General features: G+C 56.1%; 1 protein-coding gene across 2 annotated transcripts in view; it reads right to left on the minus strand.

The window, feature by feature from the left end:
- The window catches only part of FAM53B (family with sequence similarity 53 member B), a 109,354-nt gene that overhangs the window by 77,449 nt on the left and 6,692 nt on the right, over nt 1-25,213 (minus strand). Inside the window, exon 1 of one of the 2 annotated variants that reach the window (XM_053207060.1) lies at nt 23,545-24,669. The exons of the other annotated variant lie outside the window; for it this stretch is intronic. The gene's annotated coding sequence lies outside the window, so the exon portion shown is untranslated. Of the gene's footprint in view, nt 1-23,544; nt 24,670-25,213 lie in introns of those variants that run through there. 2 annotated transcript variants of the gene reach the window in all.

Below are 25,213 nucleotides of genomic sequence, written 5' to 3' on the forward strand. Positions count from 1 at the left end.
AGGCAGGTGGGGGATGAAAAGGCAACAGAAGGCATCCTCCTGGTGATGGGAATGTCCCATGCCTTGACTGCCTCTGTGTCGATTTCCTGCTTGTGATACTGAATGACAGTTGTGCAAGATGTCACTACTGGGGGGAACCGAGTAAACGACACATAGCATTTCTACGACTTAACGATACACGTAAATTTACGACGATCTCAAAATTTTAAAAACCCACTCAATCTATGCATTTATCAAAACCAATAGAACTATCTGGGGTGCCTGGGTGGCCCAGTCGGTTCAGCGTCCGACTCGATTTCAGTTCAGGGCATGATCTCATGGCTCATGGGTCCAAACCTCACATCGGGCTTTGCACTGTCAGCGCAGAGCCTGCTTGGGATTCCATTCCCCCCACCCCCTCTGCTCTACCCTCCCTCACTCGCGTGCGCACGCTCTCTCTCAATAATAAACTTAAAAAAAAAAACTCATAGAAATATCAAAAACATGAATTGCACTGTAAGTAAATATAAAGCCTAAAAGTAAAAATCAGAAGTCCACGTGGCTGCCACTGCCTGTACCAAGGAAACCACGTGCAAGGTAGGGCAAGGACCCGTGCTGTGGGCTCTAACAGCCCCCGGCTTCACTTTGAGCATATCACCTGACTTCAGTGTCCTCCTCTTTAAAATGAAAGCAGTGACACCTTTGCTCTGGGGGCTGCTGGGAGATCGGATAAGAAAATACGTATGAAAGAGTGGGGCACAGAGAAGGCCCCGGACATCAGTGCCTGGCCCCCTAGGCACAAGTAGCCACTGTCGGTCTCTCAACATCTTCCCGGCACATCTCCTACAGATACCCTGCCTTTGTTTACATCTTGTACTGTCACTTCCCTGTGCCCTTACTTAGGTAGTAAATCAGACTCCCTGCACAGTGCTCATGGCAGACAGAGGGGCCTCGCACCCTGCCTCCACATCCATCTGGGGTGCCACCGTGCACAGGAAGAAGGGGTCGCCCCCACCCCCGCAGGTGCCTGCTATTCAAGGGCACGTACACTCTCAGGCTCCGACCCCAGGAGCCCCCCACTCAGTGATTCACCTTCTCCAGCATTTCCATCGGAAGAGCAGAAAGCAAAGTCAGACTTTCTACTGATCTGTGATCCCACTTCCCTGACCACCCTCCTGTTCCCTGGGCATAGATGGGGTGGCAGAGGGCTCTGCCCACCCCCCCAAGTCCTGCCCCAAGGGTGCATCTACCTAAAGACAGCCGGGACTCCCCGACACCGTGCCCAGAACCAGGCTTGCAGGTTGGGAAGGGCACCAGGCGACACCGCCCACCCTCGGAGAGAGGCCCTGGATCCCGCACCACGGCACCTCAGTCCCAGAAACACCCCCCATCTCCCTTCACAGCCCCTCCCCCCATATGGCCATACCCCTGGCCTCCACCTCCCTGAGCACCAACCATGGGCCAGGCTCTTCTCATTTAACCTCTCACATTCCTGTGAATAGGCATCTGTTAGCAGAACTCCCATTTTCCAGATGAGAAGGCTGAGGCTCCAGGAAAATAACTCCAGCATTTGCCCAAGATCCTACAGCTAGCAGCGGGTGAGGTCAAGATGTGAATCCAGGCCTGCCTTTTCGGCCACTCTCTCCCTGATGCCACAGGGAACGGGGGACGGCCTCGATCCCTCACACAAGTCCTTCCTAACATGAGACTTCCTTGCTTTTGTTCTGGATCTTCAATCCAGAACATCCATTTGCAACCCTTGAATCCAGCTCTCTGATACCACTGTGGTCAGGGACTCTCAGCTTCTGGCAAATGGGAACCCTGCCTGGTGCATGCGAAATGAATTTATAGAATGCTAAAAAGTTTTGTAAACTCTAAACCTCTATAGAACTCTCAAGTAGATTAAAGGAGTTTACCAAATGCTTCTGTAATGCACTTTGAAAGGTTATCCCCTAATAAGAAACTGACCACACTGGAGATCGTCAAGACAAACTGCCTTCTTTTAAAGAGTATCTATATCCTGCGTTTACTACTTGCACAAGTTAGTTTTACAGCAGGAGAATATCTCGCCGCCCCAAACACAGCGCTCAGAGCAAAAGCTAAACAGGACCTTGGCCGCAGAAAGTGACTCTCCTGATGGCTCAAGCAAGCCATTTCTCCGTGCGTCCACCTCCCCTTCCGTTAAGCAAAGGAAATGGGAGGAAAACAGCCATGCTACAAGGTCTTCGGGACGGCCGCATGCATTTTTAGACCTTTGAAACTTCAGCCGTCGGCAGGACGAAAGCAGTCTGGGGACAGGACCTAGAAGCAAATTTGTGAACACGTGGAGAAGTGTGTCTTTCGGTGGGTCGTGCCTTCTGCCAGACCCTGCGACAAGCCGATGGAGGGGCGGAGGGGGGAGCTGCAAGCCTGTGGTGGCATCGAGGCTCCCCTCTGCCGAAGGAAGGAAGGGAACGTGCCCAGGGTCACCTCTGGCTTGCTGCCTCTGCACCTCAGTCCCCCCAGAGCTCACAGGGTGAAAGTTAAAAGCTGCAGGAGCGTCCCCACAGCCCATCCTCTCGCGGACCCCGTCAGTGCCAGGAAGAGGGCCCGGAGGCTCAGTAAGAGGACGTGGGTCTGGACAGGGCACGCTTCCCAGGCCTTCGAGTCCTCCCGAAACAGAACTGATGAGAGACAGCTATGCCTCCGGCACCTTCAACACACAGACAGAAAACCGGAGACGAGCAGAGCCCCTCTAGTCGATATGGTGACACCTCGGATGCGCTCGACACCAAACACTGCTGATTTAAGCGAATTCCAGAGTCCAGAAAAAAAAAAAAAAAAGTTTGGTTTTTTTGCCATTTTCCCAGCATCTTCTGGGTCTGTATCTCAGGAAGTCAGAGGTGACACAGAGCCTACCTTTCATCAGAGCACGAATACAATAAGAGTAGCCATGGCAACCATACCACATTCTATGCTTACTGCTTCCTCAAGGTGTCCCTAAGAACGGGCACTGTGGCTGTTCCATTTTACGGAGCGACAAACTGAGGCATGGGCCCAAGGTCACCCAGGCATGAAGGATAAAACAAGGACTCAAGCCACATCGGCCAAACTCCAAAGTCTTTGTCTTAACCACGGAGTCTTCTAGCAGAAATGTGTAAATTTCCAGGATCTGTACATTTCCCCGTAATGATCCTGTAAGCATTTCTCAGTTAAACTGACCGGATGCTGAAGCAAATGCCGGGTCTGCAGTACATACACCCTTGTCCACACAGCTCACCCTGAGGTATCCCAGGCTGAACACCCACCTTCTGGAACCTAGTGCTGAAACACAGCACTAGGGGTTCCAAGGCAGGCAGGGACCGGGGGGTGTGAGAGGGCAGCTCAGAGAAGGTGAAAAGAACATGAAGTCATCACTTTCTATCCTTAACCGCATGGAGGGGCAGCTGAACCGGGTGCCATGCAGAAGGTGAAGGGCTCCCCAGGAAAGCCGGGGTGCTCCCAGGCCCAGGGGGAGTCCTGCTACGCCAGCCAGAATCTAGTCCGTCTGTCCCCATCTCGCTGGGCCTCTGCCTCCGACCACCCCTCCGCCACAGCCCACCCTTCTCCCCGAGTCCACTCCCAGGGTGCTCCTGGCAGCGGCGGGGGGCGGGGGGGCGCCCCTCCACCTGCACAGTCCGGCTGTGGACCTGCCTCAGTCACCCTCCGGTCTCAGCACAGAGCCTGCCCCAGCAGGAACCTGATACCAACGTCTTCAGTGGCGTCCACAAAGCTGGGGAAGGGTGCCGGATTCCCGTCCAGAAGCCACCCTTCCACCCAGCTTGGTCCCGGAGGAGCTGTGGAGCCCTGGGCGAGCTACGCAGTTTTGCTAAGCTCACTCTCATCCTCTGTAATCTGTAAGAAGGGATCCTGGTCCTGCCCACCTCAGGTGGAAGGTTAAGGAGGGAAGACTCCGGAAGGTGGGGGCCCTTAGAGAATGTCCCTACAGGCACGCAAGGCCACAGGTGAGCACAATTCCGAGCAGAGTGTAGGCCCTTCCTAGATGCTTATAAACTATCTAACAAAGATCACGTCCTCAACGGCCACGGCACGAGCTGCTGGGAGCAGGAAATAGGAATCCGCCCAGCCCCTCGCTCCTGGGATGGGGCTGCTGGACCTCCAAGTCCGCTACTGATTTTCATGCTCACTCAGGGTTCCATTTGCATGTGACAGGTGAGGAAAGCAGGCCCCCAGAGGCAAAATGGCCTGAAGCCTCACAGGTGGCACAGGCCTGCATCACACTCTCAGGGGAGAAGAGATCCTTTCTTGCCGCAAAACTCGCAAAACTCGAGCACCTGCTCCTCACAGAGGGCGTGCCCACCCCACCCCAGCCCTCACCCCAAAGCAAGGCGCGTCCCTGGAGGTTACTTTTCTTCGCAACGGAGATGAACACACCTTCCCTGGCCTAGTCCTTCGGGTAATCAGAGGCCACCAAGGGTCCACGTTTGCAGAAGGACTGGCAGTCACATTCCTGGCTGGAAAGGAACCCACCCTGTGCCCTTGGCAGAACAGACCCACCCGAGCTCCCTTGCGAGACCGTCTTACTCAAGGGGAGAAAACCAAACCGCACAGTGAGCCCCTGAACCAAATCGGGACTCTGTTCTCTGGGACTTTACACAGTCATTCTCAGTGTCGTAGGGATTTTCTGGGGTTTTAAGCAAATAACATTTCGAGGTGGGGGCGGGGGGAGGGTGACATTATTCGGGGACGCGAAAGCGTCGAGCCCCAGAGCCAAAACAAAGCTGAACATGGGAACGCCACAGCCGGTGTTGCTTCTTGAAACCAAAGCCAACTGCATGCATAACTTGTCAGGGGCTCGTTTATCAATGAGAACCGACAGACACGTTTCCTACGAGCTCTCGGGCAACGCTCACTACCGTTCCTGCCACGTTAACCCACCAGACGCCGCGAGAGAAGAGCGTGCTGCGGGCTGGAACTTGCTGAGCAAACTCAGAAGGAAGGGAACGAAGGCCGGGGAGAGGACCGGTACTTACTGAGCACAGAAGCAGACACCAGCTTCGCCTGCAAACCAGGGTGAAGGAGAGGAAGGCAGAGAGCAGGGGACAGGGAGACACAGCAAGGGCCCCAAAGATAATCTACTGAAACGTTAAGCCACTTAGCCTAAGACGACCATGACCTGTTCTTCAGTCAGACCTGTTTACGAGTACAGCAAATTTAATCAAACCATGATTAAAAACCAAAAGACGTGAAGAGTTTAAAAAACAAAAAAATTTTTTTTTTTTTTTTTTTTAAACAAAATCAAAAGTCTATATAGAGAAGCCCCTATAAGAGGCAGTGTGCTCTGGGCGGAGCCAGCAGGGCTCAGAGGAAACATGGATTCTGGCGTCGGCTCTGCCCCTGAGCCGCTCTGCCTGCTGGCCAAGCCACATTCCCTCTCTGGGCCTCAGTTCCCTCCCCTGTCAAACGGGAGTCATTATTTGTGACTAGCGAGCGTGTGCGTGCAAGCCACCTGCCAGGTCATTCTACCTCTCTGAGCCTCAGTTTCCTCGCCTGTGACATGCAAATGGGAACTGAGTGTGTCTGAGTCTCAACCACGGATCTGAGGGGGTGTGAGCTGTGAGAAAGGATGGTAAGAGCGGAAGGAGCAACCGCTGTGGGGGGCTGTGTGCAGGCCGCCTTCCTGGTCCTGCTCGGAGCTAACCTGTCATGTTCAAGGTCCCGGGACACTGGACAGCAGCAAAGGCCAAATCCTCACTCGCTGCACAGCCTCAACTATCACCTCCCACACAGCAAAGCAGGAAGCAGGAAGCCACCCTGACGTTCTGATGTGTTAGCAATCCCAGGGGCAGGTAATGCCAGGTAACTGGAGGCTGGGGGAGGTGGGGTTGCAGAGCCCGCCCCTCTCTCTTACATCCTGAAGGACCAGAGACAGGACTGTCGTACAAGTGCATGTTCCAAGCTCAGTCCCAAAGCACACAGGGGCGGCCTGGTGTCTTTCAGTGACACTGACAACATTCTGAATTAGGAGTTTCTTGATGGCCCAGGAAGTCAGTCGGTCACCAGCTTCCACACCTTCATCCCCCCACCTCCGCTACGAGAACACCCTCTTCCTTTCCAAAACATTTATGGAGACTTCCGGGGTCCAAAGACGGCTACGTTCTCTTGCTCCCGCAAGATGAGCCGCCCCCCAGCCTGGGCTACAAGCATGGTCTTCATGCTTGTGTGGCTCCAGAAGGTCCATGGGCAGGAACAAGGACTCCAGCCCCAACCCCGGCCACACCCCAGTGCTGCTCCCACAGGACTGCCACGCCCCCACGCAGAGGGATCATGGGACACAGCTGGGAGGGCAGCGACCTCTTTATCTCGGGGGCCCGGGGCCCCCTAACAGTATCACAAGTATCACAGTGAAACGCTGGAGAAGACGCAGGAGGCTCGAGGAGGACTGGTAGGGACACGAGAACCACCAGGGTCCCCACCTGCCACCCACTCAGAGGTCACACCCTGACCTCATCTTACAGGCAGGACTTCACCCGCCCGATCCCACCGAGTCATATCACCAACCTACTTTACAGGGTCTGGTGGAGAAATTAACCGACAGGCTGACAATCCACGCCAAGCCTTCCACCTCCTCCCCTCTACCCGCTTCCTTCTGCAGAGTTCCACCACACGTTCTACAACGGCATCATCTGCCAAAACCAAACTCTTCGAGAGAGAGACTCAGCTGCCTGATGGGTCTGTTAGAACGACACGTACGCCTGAACTCCAAGGCATCTCGGGTCAAATCCCCGAAGCCATCTCTCTGGTACCTCCCTGGGGGCTTCCAAAGGGTGAAACGGTGGGACAAACTCTACTTAGCTCACCCTGGCCGTGGGCTACAGCCCCGATGGGGGTGGGGGGCACTATCTGTGTAGCAACAGCCATCCGTCTACACAAGGGCCAAACCCGCACCGGACCGCTGACTGTCTGGTAAGAGAAAGAGACTCCTGTCACAAGGGCTTCCCGGAGGTCTGGATGCAAGGCAAAACCCAGGCATTCTGCCCCAAGCCACTTGGAACTGGCCGCGGAATGGGTCTAAGGAGCTTGGGGAGCAGCTGCTTCCTGGGTCTGGAGCCCCATTTTTATCTTCTGGCGGGGCGTGGGTGCAGGAGAAGGGAGGGGCACCTCATCTGTAACCGGCCTCCACTTCCTTCCAAGCACCCTGGATGGGACACCGGGGCCTCCTTGCACTCAGGGCAAAGGCCTTGGGGCGCTGAAAAGGAAATGATGCAGCCAACCAGGTTCACCTGGCTTACGGGGAAGGTGCTTTAGAAGCCCTGCTGAGCTGTTCCAGAATGCTCCACCCAGATCTTGATGGCTCTAAGTGAGGCTCAAAGGGCCTTGAGACAGTTAACCCCATTTCCAGAGCTGAGCAGATCATGCTCCCCGTGAGAAACGGCTCCAAAAGAAACTGATTCACTCCCCCGCTTGTCCCCAGAGTGCCTGAGAACCTGCCAAATGCACCCAGCTCCGGCTCTGGTTGTGTTATCGTCATGTCCCCCTCCTGGAACCACCGGGACCGGGTTTTGAGCTGACTTGCCTTGCTCTCAGGAAGCCCATTTCATCAAGTCAGCAGCAAAACTCCACAGCCAGGCCTGGCCTTGGAGCACCTCCCAAAACCTGGCCCCAGGGGCCTTCGGATCATATGGAAGGGCCTGGCCCTGGTCAGGAGCCTCGTCTGGAGGAGATACCAGACGTGCAGGGCTCCCAGCCAGGGGCGACACGAGGGGAGGTGGGTAGTTCCTCAGAGTCGGAACTAATAAGAAAGAAAACGAAGCTGTCAGATTACATTAGGGGATGGGATCAGAATGGGTGAAACCTAACAGGTACCGGTCAGAGGCCAGCATCCGGGCACCAAAACAAGTTTCAGGCGCTCTCAGGGAAGACTTAACAGCAGGTTATCATCTCTGAAAAACTGTATTTCATCGTTCAACAAGCCCGCGCTGAGCGACTGGTGCTGCATGCGTGATGGGAGGGGCTTTGAAGGCGCAGCAAGGCCACAGGCCCTCCTCCCAAGGAGGTGAAAACTATTAGCAACTGATGCATGAGTGAAGTAAAAAGCAAAACAAAATACACTAGGAAGCAGAGCACATCCTAAAAAACAAGTCACAGGATAACATAATCGGGCCTTCTGAAGTTCAGAAATTGGCATCGCAACTTTCCGGGCTAAGAACAGAGCAATGCTGGGGTCCCTCCCTCCTGCACCTAGGCGGGTTCCCTGCCTGGGCAGACTTTTGCTCAGTTCTCTTACTAATGAACCAACAAAACATTGACTATGGCCGTGATATGCACAAAGCCTAGAAAGCGCCCAGAAGCGGCCTCCACGTCCACGAGACCCCAGCAGACAAGGCTGGCAAAGCCGCTCGGCGGCCTGCTGCCCGGCCTGGCCACTGTGGGTGGCAGGAGGGTCTAAGCCTGGCTCAGGTGCCCAAGAGGCAGTCTCTCCGAATGCTGCTGACCTCAGCCTTGTGCCGGCCTCACTTCACGAGCCCAGGTGAAGCCTCTACCACAGAGGGGTCATTGATAGATAGCAGGCAGCAAACGGATAAAAGTTTCTCTCCCAAACTCTCAGTAGAACCCAACTTAAAAGTGACTTGCCTTCCACAAAGAGGAAGGAGACAACCTCGAGGGAGATGAACCTGACACATGTCACGGGCAAAGTCCCCGTGCCATCCCATCACCCTTGAGCTGCGGGCGCGTGTAGTACCAAACTCACCTCCCCTACAGCTGGTCCTGCTTGTGCGCCGAAATTCACGCACCCGCTGCCGCAGCCAAGGTGGGCAGCAACCGAACAGCCCAACAGTAGGGGCAGGTAAACAAATGCCACAGCACCCATGCAAAGGACAAAATGCAGCTTTTCAAAGGCCGAGAGCCCTCAATACGTACTGGAAGGAAACCATCATCCAGTCTACCTAACGGGGAAAAAACAAAGACCAGCGGTGCCCGGGGGTGCTCAGTCAGTTGAGCGTCCAACCTCAGCTCAAGCCATGATCTCACAGTTCGTGAGTTCAAGCCCTGCATCTGGCTCTGCGCGGACAGCGTAGAGCCCTGCTTGGGATTCTCTCTCTCCTTCTCTCTGCCCCTCCCCTGCTTTCATATGCGCTCTCGCTCTGTCTCTCAAAATAAAAAAAAACTTAAAAAAAAGACCAGAACGGTGAGCATCGTCAGCTCCCATTTAGGTAAAACTAAACAAATAATTCTAATGATATGGAAGTCTCTGGAAGAATACCAAAGACAGCGGTGTCTGCCTGGTTCAGTCGGTTAAGCGTCCGACTTCAGCTCAGGTCATGATCTCACAGTCCATGAGTTCGAGATCTGCATCGGGCTCTGTGCTGACAGCTCAGAGCCTGGGGCCTGCTTCAGATTCTGTGTCTCCCTCTCTCTCTGCTCTTCCCCCACTCACGCTCTGTCTCTGTCTCTCAAAGATGAATAAATTAAAAACAATTTTTTTTAATTGAGCACATACAAAATGCTTACAAGTCCCCAGATACACCAGGCTATTCCGTGCGTCCGGACCCTTGTTCACGCAGGTCTCTCTGGCTAAAATTTGCTCCCTGCCCCCTTCAGGCTCCACAGCCTGCAGCCAGGCTAACCACTCTCATCTCTCAGACTCAGCACCTCCTCCAGGAAGTGTTCACCTTGAATCGTAGAAGCAAGAAGCAAACAGCGCTGTGTGCCTCCCCCAAGGGCTGTGAGCTTCTGGAGGGCACATGCCCAGCCTTAGTCCCCCGAGTCCCCAGTACCCGGCACGAAGAGCAACTCAGGAAATGTTTGCTGCATCAGAAAACACATTTGTCACGTTAAGTCAAGTCGCAACTTTCCCGGCGCCAAGAGCTATCGAGACCTCTCTTGCTTGCAGGGTTTCCCACAGCTATCAAAATTGTGTTGTTAACACTAATTCGAAGCATGACACCTCCCGGTCCGCAGAGGGGCCGCGCTCAAAGCGGTGTGGGTTCCACAGCAGCAGAGTGTGGGCAGAATCCGGCCGGCGCAAAATCCCTGTAGCTGACAACGCTCACGCCTCCTCGGGGCCCCACGGACACTCATCAGAGCCTCCGCCAGAGCCTCTGTGCGGGCAGCGGCCCTTCTCATGGAGGATTCTCAGAAATGTGGGCCCAAGATCCTTCCCGGGGCTCTGTCCTCCGCGTTCTGCTTGTAGGAGAGAGAGCTGGCCACCCTCAGGGCCTGCTGGGAGGCAGCATTTCCAGGGCACCCCCGTGGGACAGCGTCTCCCGGGCACAAGGAGGCCCGAGGCCTTGGGAGCCCGCATGGTGAGCAAAGGAGGGTCAAGGGGCAGGATCGCCTAAGAAAAGCTGAATGTGTGTGCGAGGCTATGCTCCGAAACACAAGGTGTTTTCTAGGGGACTTTAGTTTAACGGGCAAATCCTACACACAACCTGCGCTGTCCCTCTCTTTTGTCACTATTCCCTCACGGTGTCAGTCTCGGCCCAAGTCCAACGCTCCCCGGACCAGCTGTGCCAGGGACTGAAGGAGGAAGATGGACGCACCCAGCCGGGTTCACACAACCCACCAAAAGTTCACACAGGTGTACCACAAGGCATAATACATGGCAGAATACGACAAACGCCACAGAACAGAGGAGGGGGCTGTAATCCCAAGTGGGGAGGGATAGCCCGGGCAGGTGTCCTAGAGGAGGTGGACTGAGCGCCAGGCCTCAATGGACACAGAGGAGTTCAACAGCCAAAGACAGGGTGAGTCCATCCCAAGAGGAAGCCCGTAAACACATGTCTAACACCCCCAGCAAGTTGGGGTGCTGGGAGTTGAGAGGCCCTTCCCAGCTTCTGGAGGAAGGAGCCCCATGCGGCCCAAATGGGCACACGTCCAGCTGATGCTGGTGCCCCTCTTACATAAGGCCCAGGAGGCTCTGCCACGGAGGGTGGCCTCGGGCCAACGCCCCCACCCCCACCCCCACCCCGTCTGGCCCGCACGTCGCTCTCAGGGGTCCGCCCTACCATTCCGGTCCCTCTTCTCTCCCTGTTGCCAGCGAGAACACCAGGCCGAGACGCGCAGACCCACACGGGACACCGGCTGGTGGTCTGCTTAGCTGAACAAAGTCAGGGGACCCCTGGGGATATTGACGAGGTATCCCAAACCTCCCGCTTTGGTAAAAAACGGCAGCGTAAAGATACAAAGCGGCAGAACAGTTCCTTCCATCTGCCAGGACACCAGCAGCCCCTGCACTGACCCACGCAGCTAACCCAGAACGCCGCCACACAATGCGAGGATTGTGCCCTCCCTTGGGAAGGGGGAGTGGCCACGCACAACCCCACACGAGAGTGTCACGATCGGCTCGGACTCCAGAGTTACAAGTATGTGCTCAAGGCATGTGCCGAGCACGCGCTCACCACGTGTTTGCGCGGCTATGAAAGCACAAAAGCACAAGGGCCAGTGTGCCTCAGCGGCTGGGGACTGGCCTGGGGACGGCGGCGGGACCTGGGGCCGCGGGAAGGGCCTCAGAGAAACCCCACAGAAAACGCTGCATTCCAAACCATGACTGCTTTATTGTCCCTGAGGTTTTAAACTCAGGGGCAGAAGCAGGGACAACTCCTTTACACAACAGAACTGCCTGGAAAACCGTAAAGCTCAGCCGAACCGGTGACCAACGCAACACCCCCTCCCCAGGGGGTCCAACGTGAGCTAAAAACAGGCCACGAGCAGCGATCTCAGGCTCACTCTGGAACCAAAAAGGAGATAAAATCAGTCCTTGCGGGCAGCCAACAACCAGACAACCCAGAGTCTGGCTGGCTGTGCACAGACACAGGCGTGCTCCCTCCTAGCTCTGGGCCTCGGTTTCCCCACCTGCAACAACCTTTCTGCACCTCGGGCGGCCCAGGCGGCCCCTCCGTTGTCAGGGAAGAAGGGGCAGGGAAAAGAGCGGCTGCTCCCGGGGAATGTCAGTGGACCGGCCGCGCCACTGATTTCGGGACACTGATTTCGGGGCACTTGAGACAAAGGCACCTCGGCCTGAGCGCGGACCCCTGGGAAGTCTGCAGAAGCATCCAGAGAGCATGAGCACCATGAGGGACGCAAGCTTCCCAAGAGGATGAGCGCCACTGAGGCAGGGTTAGCTCAACCCAATGGGGGGTCCTTCTCCGGTGAGAACGGGTAAAACAAACCTGAGAAACCAAAGCTCAGAACTCAAAACCACCAATGTTGCCTCCTTTGGTATCAGGGGTCCGGATAAGGAAGGGAGGGACGGGCGGGGTGGACGGCGGGTGGTGTTCAAGGAGAGAAAGAATCACCTACACGTAGGGAGTAAGTGTCCCTCCAACTGTTACCATGCAAGTCTGGAGATGAACAGCCTCCATGAAAATGGTCCTTGTCCTCGTCTGCTCAGTGAAGCTGTCACACAGCGCCATGAACCGGGTGGCTTGTAAACAACAGACCCTGCTTTCTCACAGTTCTGGAAACTGGGAGGTCCAAGATCACGCTGCCAGCTGATTCAGTGTCTGATGAGAACCGCCTTCTCACTGTGTCCTCACGCGGCGGAAGGGACGAGGGCACTTTGGGGACTCCTTCGTCAGGGCACTAATCCCATTCACGAGGACTCCACCATCGTGACCCAGTCAAACCCCCCAAAAGCCCCACCTCCTAACACCACCACCTCGGGCATTAGGTTTCGACATACAGATTTTTGAGGGGGGGGGACACAAACATTCGGTCCACAGCAGCTGGAAACGAAACCTTTTTGGGCGCCGAGGGTCAAGTCTCCCAGAAAATAAGATGCAAGGTTTTGTTAAATGTGCACCTCTGCACAGGGCAAAGATGAAAAGGAAGATCAGACCCACAAGTTGCCCAGAGCAGGCATTCAAGTCGCTAGCTGGGACCTGCACAGGCTGACCCACCCCCTTGCTGAGGTAAACACTAAAGCTTTTGACACCCGCTTCAACCATGTGGTTTTCATGCAGTGGTTCTCAAAAGTGCGGTCCCTGGACCACCAGCGGCAGCCTCACCTGGGACCTTGTTAGAAATGAAGTTTCAGTCCCCTCCCCCACCCCCCAAATGACTAGATCAGACGCTCTGTGAATGGGGTCCAACAATCAGGTTGTAACAAGCCCTCCAGAAGCTTCCGGTCCTCCCAAAAGTTTGAAAACCAGTGCGTTGGTGCATTTGGTACCTAGAACTCTAGGAACGGGGAGGACAGCACTGTAGATGAAAAACCCGGGACCCATGGGGGAGGCTGAGTCTCTTGCAAAAGGCCGTGAGGTCAAGAAAGAGTGGGAGGCCTGGGCCCTGCCACAGTCACTTCCTCTGAGCCAGGACCTAGGGATCCAGATACAGTTGACCTAGTGCTTGTCCGTAAGGGGCAAGATATCTGGAATGATACTACGAAACCCAAAGGTTGACCGTCTAGGGAAATGCGTCAGAAACAAATGGAGAAAAAAAATTGCTTGCACGATACTTGCCACAAGAGGAGAGAAAAATGGGGTTGAGCAAAAAAAGGTAAATGAAAGAGGTAACTGATACTAAATATTTGGGGAAACGGGAGAAGAAAAACTCAATTTCTGGGAGAATACAAATTGCCACCTGGGGAATCTTCCCCTCACTTGCACTCGCTTCACGGGGTCTCTGTCAAAGACGCTAAGCTAGAAGAATCTGAGAAGCGTGTTTTCATTTATTCGAAGAAATCCTTCCTCTCTACCACGAGCAGAAGCTCTCTACTTCGTATGTGGCAGCTCGACTGCCTGTCAAGATAATTTAAAGATTAAATCTTTGTTTTTAAGACAAAAAAAAAAAAAAATCCTGCAGCCGCTGTTAAGATCATGGAAGCATTTTAGACTAGAAAGATTACTCAGTACCTGAGTGACTGTATAGGGCTGGGGGGTGGGGAGAGACATAGAAAAAGGATCCCCGGGGGCGCCTGGGTGGCTCAGTCGGTTAAGCGCCCGACTTCGGCTTAGGTCACGATCTCGCGGTCTGTGGGTTCGAGCCCCGCGTCGGGCTCTGTGCTGACCGCTCAGAGCCTGGAGCCTGTTTCAGATTCTGTGTCTCCCTCTCTCTCTGACCTTCCCCTGTTCATGCTCTGTCTCTCTCTGTCTCAAAAATAAATAAACGTTAAAAAAAAATTTTTAAAGTAAAAAGAAAAGAAAAAGGATCCCCAGGTCGCTGGGCATCGCAGGGCACCCTGGAGTGAACACTGGGTGGGAGAGCCCTGTTTTTGTGGGGCCGTCCTCCCAGCAGGGTGAGTGCTCCACTGAGAGGAAGGCAGCAGGTCCCCTGGGCTCCGTGCCGGCTCATCTGTCGGTTCACCTGCGGGCGGAACACCTAGCGGGATCATGGCGAGGACCCCGAGCACTGCACAGGGCCATTCACCGCTGCTCACCCTGCACCAAGCGACCCGGAGAGCCGGAAAACCTCAATCTGTCCTCAGAATGTCTGGTCTACTCCAGGGGTCTCACGCTCAAGTGCCTTCCAGAGCCAAGCAGGGAACATACATGGGTGGAGAGTGCCAGGTGGGAACTGGCCGGTGTGCAGAGGGCGTGTCCCGGGGAGCAGACAGCCACTCTGACGGCCACGGCCACGGCCATGGCTAGCACTGTGCAGGTGTGCGGGAAAGAGGGCCCGGGGTGACATCACTAATCTCCTGACTTGTCAGGAAGGGCTGAAAAGCCAGACTTCTTTGTACAGTCCCAGCTTTGAAATGCTGTCAAGAAATGCAAAAATTCATAAAGCATCATGGGGGCCTGGGGCACCTGGGTGGCTCAGTCAGTTGGGCGTCTGACTCTTGGTTTCAACTCAGGTCATGATCTCCCGGTTCCGTGAGTCTGAGCCCCGCATGAGGCTCTGTGCTGACGATGGGGAGCCTGCTTGGGAGTCTCTCTCCCTCACTGTCTGCCCCTCCCCCACTGTCTCTGTCTCTCTCAAAATAAATAAACTTAAAAAAAAAAAAAAGGCATCATGGGGGCCAAACAAATCATGCCTGAGGACCACATCAGGCCCCCAGACCACGAGGGTGCAGACTGTGGCCTAGCAGATGCTGACTGCTCAGACAGAAACTACCTGTATGGTCATCTCATCTCGGTCGGCAGAGCCAAGCGGCCTGGCCGGGCCTCAGTGCCCCACCATCGTGCACACCCGTCTACATCACTCCTGGCTCACTCTGAGTTAGCTGAAGGCCCAAAAATGACCAGAAAGCACAGACTGTCTGAACTCCTGAGCACATCAGAGTAGTGCCACGAAACTCCCAATCCCCAACAGTGCCCTCCCACTTGGGGAGGTGCCCGACCTGGGTTGTGTCCCTGCCTGGCATCCATTCTACAGGGCGAGCCGAGGCTTCGCTGGGAGCAGAGAAGGGCCTGGAGCCTGCCCCTGCCCTAAGGAGAAGGGCTCCCTTCTGGGCTCTCTCACAACGTGGGGAACGAAAGAGATTCCATGCCAAATACTTTAAACAAATGCAAGTACGCCCAGCAGATGGAACAGACAATTCTGGATCCCTGACGCCTACAGATGGCTGGCTTCGGCCGGGTCACCGTGAACAGAACAGCTGCTTCCGCAATCACAAGTCCTGCACAGAACACAGGATTCTGTTTTGATGACTTCTGCGCAAGATATAGAAATGAGAGGGGGGTTTCCTGCCTTTTATTTCAAAATAGCCCGGGACAAATGAAGACTTCTTGTACCATAACAACACATTAAAAGGGAAAGCTCGATGAAGTGGGTTTGCTTAAATGTCAACCCACAGAGCAACCTATTTGTCCGCCTACAGGCCCTGATAAAAATGTTGACTGCGGAGCCTTAGCCAGAGGAGCAAGAGATTTCTTTCAAATGGCAACACAGTCCATGACTGAGGATAACACCGGCTGTTGAGGACACAGACTCTGGAAAAGACGAACCAGGGTCAGGACCCACGCTGTTAAGGAGATGGCTGGAGCTCAGCTCCTTTCCTGTAGAGAGGGGCTAATTACCAACAGCTGATGTGGGACAATCAGAGGAGAATGTACACACAGTGCTTGGCACATAGTAGGTGCTCAACAAAAACTAACCCTCTAAGTAGAAAAACCACTGTAAACTGACTTGCAACAGCATTTTTTTTTTTTTTTTTTGCACACATGTAAGATCTCCCCCCACCCCCACTTGTGGGTGTTGGGAGGGCAGTGAGCAATTCTGGGCCCAGCCCAACCCGCAGTGCTCTCAGCCCTCCGCTGGCTACGGAAGGAAGGCGCAGGAGACCATTTGGGGAGTGGCTGGCTACAGGCAAGCAGTGTCAGAGGCGGGCATGCAGTCAAGCCTGGCCTTCCGGGGCTATTCTTTTCCTTTTTAAAGCAAGAGACAAAACCTCTCTGTGTGCATTCTCTTAACCCCAACTTCCTCCTTACCGAGTGCTTTGGTCATGTACCTACTCCACAGCTAAATCCACCAGGCTGGTCTGTTTTTCCCCTTTCTTCACACTTGCCCAAGCTTCAGAAAGCTCTTCCCTGCATCTTATTCTTGCATTTTATCAGTTTCCATTCTGGCTACGAAGGGAGCGGGCACCGTCCAAGCTGGGGAGACTCGTGCAGACTCATACACCGACACCCCCAGCTGCTCCCAGGAGAGGACCAGACTCCCGACAACACACAGCATTAGAAACCCCAGAGCAGTCATCCTTGGACCCGGGGCAGCCCAGCAGGAAACCAGCACACAGCTCTCCTCTACACCCAAGAGTCCGGTGGCGTGCACGAAGGCGAGGGAGGGGGCCCTGGCACGGATACGTTATGACCGAGTCCAATGAACTGGAAACCCAGGTTCCCCATATTTGCTTTCCCGTCTCAAAAGGCCTCTGGCCCCGAATTAGCTTCTGAAGAGATTCTTACTCAGAGACTGTCGGCACCAAGCAGGACAAGGGCTACGGTTCAGCCTCGCTCCACATCAGTCAACGAACTGCCTCGGTGTGGCTGCTAACTGCATTTTAAGGAGAAAGCCGCATGCCACCAGCTAGCTGAGGGAGCCGGGACGCCTCTTCCTTCCTCGAGCTGCACGGTACGCCATTCTGAGTGCGCAAAGTGGTTCCTTATCTGTGTCCGTGGAAAACATGGCCATTCCGTCTCAGTGTGGCGGGGGCAGGGGTGGGTGGGTGACGGAGACAGGGACGGGCCAGGCACCCAAGAGCTGATGAGGCCACCAGCCCAGGTGAGCCAGGGAGTGGAGAAAGGAGCTGGGGTCACAGGCTAGAGAGGGGCAGGGCTGAGGGGGATCCTCAGACAGCAGCTGGTCACTGATGCCCGGGCTCTGTGGCCTGGGCAGTCTGGGTGGCTTGCCCGTGGTCAGACAGCAGTCTGGGGGGTGGGGGGACAGCTTCTTCTGAACCCAGGTTCCCTCCGTCCATATCACACACTTCTCTGCCACCTCTGAGTCTGCGAACTCACTTTCAATTCTGTGTTTTGGGGGCCAGGAAAGGCCAGTGGTTCTCTCTCTCCCTGGGACGCCTCCTCTACACCTTTGATTCTCTCAGGTTTGGCTTTTCCACGCACCAGGGAACGGTGCGGCGCACGTCCATCCGATGGAATTTTCTGTGATGGTGGCAGGGGTCCACACCTGCCCTGTCCAATAGGACACTAAACAGGTGCACGCAGCCTCTGAGCACTTGACGCGTGGCCAGTGTGGCTGAAGTTCTGAGTTTTTCGTTCCACTGAGGCTCAATTAATCTCAATAACCGTATAATTCTGTCAATTATACCGCAACGAAGCTGAAAAACATTGAAATAGCTGTATGTGGCTACTGGCTACTACAGAGGACAGCGTATACAGCATCCATACAGAGAAGAGCCAGCCCGTTGTTCCTGTAAAAGGCAGGTAGTAAATACTTAAGCCTTTGTAGACCGTATGGTCTCTGTCACCACCACCCAACTCTGCTGTCGGAGCGTGAAGGCGGCCATCGACACTGCAAACACAAACGGGCATGACTGTGTGCCAGTAAAATTTTACTTACAGAAGCAGGCAGCGGGCCATATATGGCCCGTGGGCTTAGTTTGCCAACCTCTAATAAAGATTAGAGAGCCGGGCGTTCAAACCCCAGGGCTACTGCCCACCAGCAGAACGAACGTGGGCATCTGTACCGGGTGAAACCTCGATTTCTTCGTCTATAAAGAGGGAACCATCATGGCGCCCACTTCTGAAGATGGACGTGAGGACCAAGTGAGGTGCCCGTAACGCGCTTAGCACGATGCCTGCAAGGAGGGGGCGTTCGAAAAGGACTTGCGAGGGGCGCCTGGGTGGCTCCGTCGGCTGGGCGTCCGACTTCAGCTCAGGTCGTGATCTCGCAGCTCACGAGTTCGAGCCCCACGTCGGGCTCTGTGCTGCCAGCTCGGAGCCTGGAGCCTGCTTCCGATTCTGTGTCTCCCTCTCTCTCACTGCCCCTCCCCCGCTCATGCTCGGTCTCTCTGGTCTCTCTCTGAGAAATAAACATTTAAAATAAAAGTAAAAAAAAAAAAAAAAAAAAGTACTCGCGAGGCGAAGAGAAGCCAGATACGAACTGGGGGCTCTGACTTCAGCCTCCTATGTACCCCTCCCCACCCTGTGAAATAGACACAGCTAGTCCCAGTCCACAGGGAAGTTAAGTGGCTGGTTCCAAGTCAAGTGCAATAAAACGGCAGGACTAGAATCCAGGGCTCCCATATCCTTGTTCCGTGCCCTCGTCTCTCCTCCACGGAGGCTTTTCTAGCATCAGCCTGCCTGGGCTCCTGGGGACCGGCCTGCGCGGTAAGAGGCTCACTCCTCTCTGAAGGAAATCCTCAAGAAAAAACAGAGTAGACAATTGCTTAAGGGCTTTCGGATGCTGTTCTCACCTGGTTCCTGTCCTGTCCACCACTCTGGAGCCCTGGTCACCTCTAGTGACCAGGGACCCCTCACCTAAGGCTGTCGATCACTGGCACCCCACAAGACGCGCTCCCAGGGTGGCCCCTCTTTACTGTGCGCTGGGGCGGAATGGGGCTCCGGGTGCCGCACGCGACAATCCCTGTCACCCTTCACAGCGCTGCCTCCCTGCGAGTTCTCCAAAACGGCAAGACACTCCCCCAGCTCTGCTGACGGGGCCACAAAGAGACGCCCTTCTGCGCTCCCTTGCGGGGCTGCAGGAGCTCCACGTGAGCAGGGCGCAGGTGAACGCAGCAACATACCCTTCCTCCTGCCTTCGGGATGAAGCCCCGCCCCTGACGTCTTCTCTCCCCTCTCCTTAGTGGGGTGCGCCAGGGTCATTCCCAAGCAGAGGGCACTTGGGATCACGGTCTTCTCCTCCAGGGCCCTAAGACACCACTGGCCGCGACCCCCACACTGGTGGTTGGGCCGAAACCTGAGCAGAGGCCAAATGAGCAATGGGCCCAACCTGATGGGGGTTCAAGCCCCTGGGCCCCCAGCTCTCTCCTTCTGCCACAGCTAGGAGCTGGAAATTAGGCCCTGGTGCCCCCCCCAGGAGCACCCAAAGCCCAGCCGTGCCACTCACTGCCTTCCATGAGGGGCGTCACCGGGTCTCCCTGAGGCCCCACAGATCACCCAGAAACAGACAGAAGCAGCTTGCTAGGTCATTCTCTCACAAGTGCAGGGGAAGGGCTGGCCCAGGCATCTTCACGTGGGTTCAAAGCCCAGAAGGACACCTGCAAGCCTCAGTCACCGCTCAGGCACCCGTGGAGCAGCCACGAGGCCGACCGTGCTCTGACGCGGCACCGTGGTCGCTGGGGCCCTGGGCTGCGTCTCAGAGCACCAATGCCCTGGGAGTCTTTTCTGTAATGCTCAGGGACGTGCCTGAACCTCACACAAGTTTAGAAAACAGACTGGCTTTTAAGGCAAGTCAACAGACCATCGCCCCCTCGGCAGCCGGGGAGTTGGACCCACCAGGCGGGACCCCTATTCCCAGCACGTGGCTCTTCTGCTCCAGGTCACAGGTTACCTTGCGGCCTACTTGGCCTCGGCCGGGCCCGACCTCTCGTCTACTTTTCTTTCTAATAGGTGCGGGTGTCTGCTAACCTCCCCGGGCACGAGAAGAAGAACAGGGAGGTTTGCTGCCAAAATTAAGGTTTATTTAAAGCTAACTTCTCTTCTCAGGACTGAACGCTGATGAGCAAAGACCCTACGGGGCTTAGAAGAGACACCCCAAAAGCCGAGATGGGCTGCTGGCCTGCCTGCCCTCGCCGGCTCATTATTTTCCTTAATTCTCCGCCTCTGGGTCTGAGCCACGTGCCGCACAGTCAACGGGGCCTGGAATCCGGGCTGGCATCTGAGGGTGTGGAGGCCACAGGAGCACCGGGCGCCGGAAGTCAGGTGACCCAGGCAGAACATGCTCACGTGTTTGTGTCAGCAACTCCCCCACCCTGGACAACACCGGAGAGCACATGCCATGACAGAGCCCAAAGGGCACTGAAGCTCCTTTTTCAAATCGCACCGACATGGTTACTTGTTTCCATCAAGGTGGGGGGGGGGGGGGGGGCGGACAAAGATAGTTTTACACTGAATCGGATGTTTTCAACTCCGCCAGCGCCAAAGGCTTTTGTCCGTTTTGATTTCTTTAGTTCCAGTGCAGGCACAGGCAAGAAACGTTGAAAGTTCTTGGGAATCTCAAGGGTCCCCGCTGAAAGCGAGAGCTCACACTAAAACTAAACAAAGCCCACATCCCTCTGGCCATCAAGAAGGCACTCAATGAAAGTTCCACGTATCAGGGGCTCATCTTGTGCCCTCCAAGGAGGTCACTCCAAGGTCAAAAGGACTAGGCCCCAGGGTAGTCTCCCTGGAAGGCTGTTCCCCCCTTTCCAGGTGGTGACCGACCAACAGCTATGCCCTCTGGCCTTCGCCCCGCCCTGGTTCAACATCCCTCTCGCAGCTCAGTCAGCCGGCTCCCAGTTGTCTGCTCCAACCCAACCTGTGCCCCCAAACACTGAGCCTCCAGAAGTACAGCATCGATATATGGCTCCCTGCTCCCAGCCCTCGAGATAAAGGCGGGACTCCTTTGCTTTGCACCTGCTGCCATCCTGACCTTGACCAGTTTAAGCCAACAAGTTCTTCTCACCCAGGCACCCAGGTCCGGGTGACTGTCCACCACCTGCCGTTCCCCCCAAGTGCCCCACAGTCGGCATCATGCTTCCGTGCCTCCACACTCACCTCTCCCTGCTCTGGAACATCTCCTGTCCCCCATCCTTCACCTGTCTCAACTTCTGCTCATTCTTCAAGACTCAGGGAGCCCTTCTACCCTCCTCCCCTTGGCTTGGTTTAAATGACCTTCCTGTGACTCCCACGGAACTGTGGTTCCCCGGTACCCTGTGCACACACATCTCCATCACACTCAGTACCCTCTGTCCGGCACGTAGTAGGAACTCAATCAAGACAACTGCTGTCTGTGGGGCGCCCGGCTGTCCGAGTCAGAAGAGCTTGTGACTCTTGATCTCAGGGTCGTGAGTTCAAGCCCCACGTTGAGGGTAGATATTACTAAAAATAAAATAATCAGAAACAACAACTGCCGTCTCACTGTCCGTTACACAAGCCCGTGAGCTCTGCAAAAAGAGGAACACGCTTTACTCATCTCTGAATTCTTCAGGGCCTGACACACACAGTGGGCGTTTACTAAATACTGACTGACTGCGTTGTGCCTGGGGGACCACCAGGATGGCAGAGAGTTCTGTGGTCACGGCAGGAACGATGACACATCTGAAGGGGCAAAGAGGGTGAGGAAATGAGTTCTGTCACATCCACCAAGACCAGAGGCCTTAGTTATTGCCTCCCTCACACAGAGCCCCACAGTCACAAAGCTCCATGATGCCAAGAAGAGGGTCTGTGTCAAGGCCAGCTGAGCCCAGTCACCTTGGTGGGTCCTCTGCAGGGGGCTCTCCAAGGCCAGCCCCAACTACCCATGCCGGCCTCTGAGGGGAAGGGGCTGCTGCAGCTTGGAGTCAGGGCCCCTGCCCAGAACCCCGTAAATAATACCAAGCCTTCCCACTCCAGTACCAACGGGGTCTCCCTCAAAGCTGCCCAAAGTCCAGTAGGCAATCTCACATGCCAAGATGGTCCCCCCTGTTCACCCTGCAGGATGCCAGGCTGGGGCTGACGGGGCGTAATGCTCAGAAGACACGTGGGCAGAGACCGTCAGGAATCACCGGCTTGCGCCAAGAGAAGCACAGTGACCACTGAAGAGGGTAAAGGCTGTTCTCTCTGTCAGCTGGGTCAAGGGCTTGGTTCAAAAACTTGGGACGAGCTTAGATGAGCTCTGGCTCCTGGAGGGATGGCCGGTCATGTTCAGGCGGCGCAGGGGTCCAGAGTCAAATGGAATCACACGCCAGGGGTCGGCAAGAGGCGGCCCGGCTGGGGGGCGAACACCCCCAGCAGTGACACTATGCCCTGCACCATGCTGCATGCAGCTGTGAAGGCAGCTTGTGGACGCGAAAGAGGGGACAAGACCAAATAACGACATCAGCTGCAAAGAATCCAGAGCGGATCTACGAAGGGGGTAAAGGCGCCTCCCACTCAGTCCAGAGGTGAGCAACCCTGGAGGCCTGCAAGGGGCACCCTCACACTCAGAGGCTGGCGAGAACACAGCCCCGGTCCTGAGGCCGCACTGCAACGCTCACGCCAATTTACTTTTCCAGGTTTAGGACCAAAGTCGGTCACTTTTGGTAAACAGAGATTTTGTTTCCTAAAGAGAAAGCTTAAGAGATTTCACCAGTCTTAACTCTTGTTCAGAAACACACTGCAGACTAAATTATAACACATGCCTTCAACCCTTCCTCCTGAAAAACTCCCAAGACACCTCAAGAATGGAGAATGCTGGGTGACGAAAGCCTCTACCCACCCCCATCTGGCCCCTCCAGCCGAGCTCAGCTCTGTGCTTCGCCCTGTCACCCACTGAGACCATGAGGACAACTGTCCTTGTCTTCCCCTTGCCCTCCCAGCCCTCCACCTGTCCTCCCAACAGCACGCGCCTGCCACAGGCCGCACAGGACGCTCACTAACACGTGCTGGGCTCTACGGGTCTCCACCCGTGGTCTCACTCAGTGTCCCCCACCTGCAGGTCGGGTGCTGTCGGCATGGCCATCGTCCAGATGAGGGAACCCAGGCTGGGAGACAGAGTCACGGGCCCAAGGGCAGATGGTCAACAAAGGGCAGACGTGGGATCTGAACCCCGGCACCGATTCCAGAGTGCAGCGCTGCCCTTGCCCCAAGTGACACAGACCTGGGTGCCACCCTCGCTCTGCCCGAAGCTCCTCTGCGGTTCGTCCCCGGCTGCAAGGCGGCCTGCCCCGGACTCTGCCTGGAAGAACTTGTGCCCTGTGGACCGATGTGCATCTGCTACCTTGTGTCCCTCCACGCGGCACCACGCCCTTCGAGGGGGCTTCTCAGACAGGCTCTTAACGGCTCCTTAAAAGGCTGGGAGGCAGGGCCAGCAAGATGAGAAATCCGGGCCCAGAGGGTCACATCGCAAACCAGTCCGGCGAGCAAGGAGCCTTCGCAGGAGGGTGGCCCCCCCCCGGACTATACCACGGGGGCCCCCACATCCCACACCCTCTCTGGAGCCTCAGAACCACAGACACGCCCCCCCCGCCCCCCACCCCCGGACACGACCCCTTCTCCTCACCCAGAGCGTGGAGGTGGCCGGCTATGGAGGACTCGGTCCTTCCACCTCCAAGCATGCAGACAGGCTGCTCCCAGCCGGCAGATGGCACCTCCCTCCGCTCCCAGGCCCCCGGCCAACGTGAATGCCAGAGCGAGGGGAATTCCAGGCGCGGCCGAGGCCTCTCCCAGCTGGGCCTTGTCCGTCAGGGCACTTCAGCCAGAGGGCCGCTGGGAGGAGGGTGGCCTCCCCAAGCAGGAGCACTGGACCCACACGAAGCCACCTCCTCTATCCAGGGCACTGCCGGAACCACCGGGACGCAGAGAGGCCCCGGCCGGGCCCTGCTGTCCAGAAAGGAGGCCCTGGGCCACCCGAGCCCCTCCTGGAAGTAGCAGCACAGTGCCCAGGCAGTAACGGCCCGGGAACAGCCCCCAGGACGACACACCCGGCTTACGGCAGGGACCGCACCGCCTTTCCACCGAGGCAGGCGCTGGACGAAGAGCGAACGCGGCATGGTGGCGAGAATGCGGGACTGGAGCCAGCCAGGATGAGCTGAGATCCCACTGCCCCTCTGGCTCCGGGGGGGATAGTGTCTCCACCAAGGGACAGAGCAAGCACCTCGGCCGCAGGCTGCCCGGAGGATCAAATGAACTCACGAAGTGGAGTGCCCAGCGCCCCGTCGGGACGCTCAGCACGTGCCCGGTCAGCACCGGCTACGTGAACGCAGGCGTCACGGGCCCCCTCTTCCCACCTCATTAGGCCCAAACCCAACTGCTAGCACGGGAGAAAGGGCCCTTATTTACCACCACTACCAGGGCCCAGAAGAGAAGGTGGACAAACCTCGGCCAAAGCAACCAAAACCCTTTTCATCAAGTTCAAGGTTTTAGGACTTTTCCGTCGGGACTCAGTTTCCCCCACTAGGGGTTTATATACTGAGCCTACCCTTTGAGCAACCTAAGGGATCCCTGCTGAGTAGGCACCAGGGAAGGAAATTACAAATGGGACGGACTGTTGAAGTGGGCCACGGGCCACGGATGGCCTGTTTCACTGGCCTTAACTCTGAACCAGGACTCCTCTGTCTGCCGGTCTGTGCTACATACAGCACGCCATCCCGCAAGCAAGGCTGTGCTTCAAAGTCTCTCAGCAGAGAACACAGCCCTGGAGCAGGGGACCCAGAAGCCAAAGGTTCCCGTTCCTCTGTGCGCCAGCTGCGTGACCTGGGGAAAGTCACCGCACCTGTTGGGGGGGCGCGGGGGGGTGCTGGATTTCTCCTCCGCAAGGTAACAAGCAGGTGAGAGAAGTCCGTGCTCTCTTCAGCCCCTGGTCACTCTAGACATAATTCTACGACACCTAATTCCAAGTATGCCTGCAAGAGGACAGGTTCTGAGCAGTCAGGTACAACCAGGCGGCCGGAGAGCGTGACAGTCGCGGCCAATGCAGGTGGAAAGGACCAGCTCCTCATCGAGAATCAACCACGAGGCGCACGGGACCCAAACTGCGTCTTCCCTCCCCTGTACCCCGGCGGGACACCATGTGTCAAACCTGCAGAAGGGACAAGAAGCTGAAAAGACCAGCAAAGATGGCGGGGAGGCAGGGCCCACCTGAGAACTGCTCCGAGGCAGCCAGCTGAACACAACCTGCCCTCCTCCTTCCACAAAGAAGGCAGCTCAGAGGGGTTGTGGCTGAATCCTGC

The sequence above is a fragment of the Acinonyx jubatus genome, chromosome D2, assembly GCF_027475565.1.
Source record: "Acinonyx jubatus isolate Ajub_Pintada_27869175 chromosome D2, VMU_Ajub_asm_v1.0, whole genome shotgun sequence".
In the NCBI taxonomy this organism is placed as follows: Eukaryota; Metazoa; Chordata; class Mammalia; order Carnivora; family Felidae; genus Acinonyx; species Acinonyx jubatus.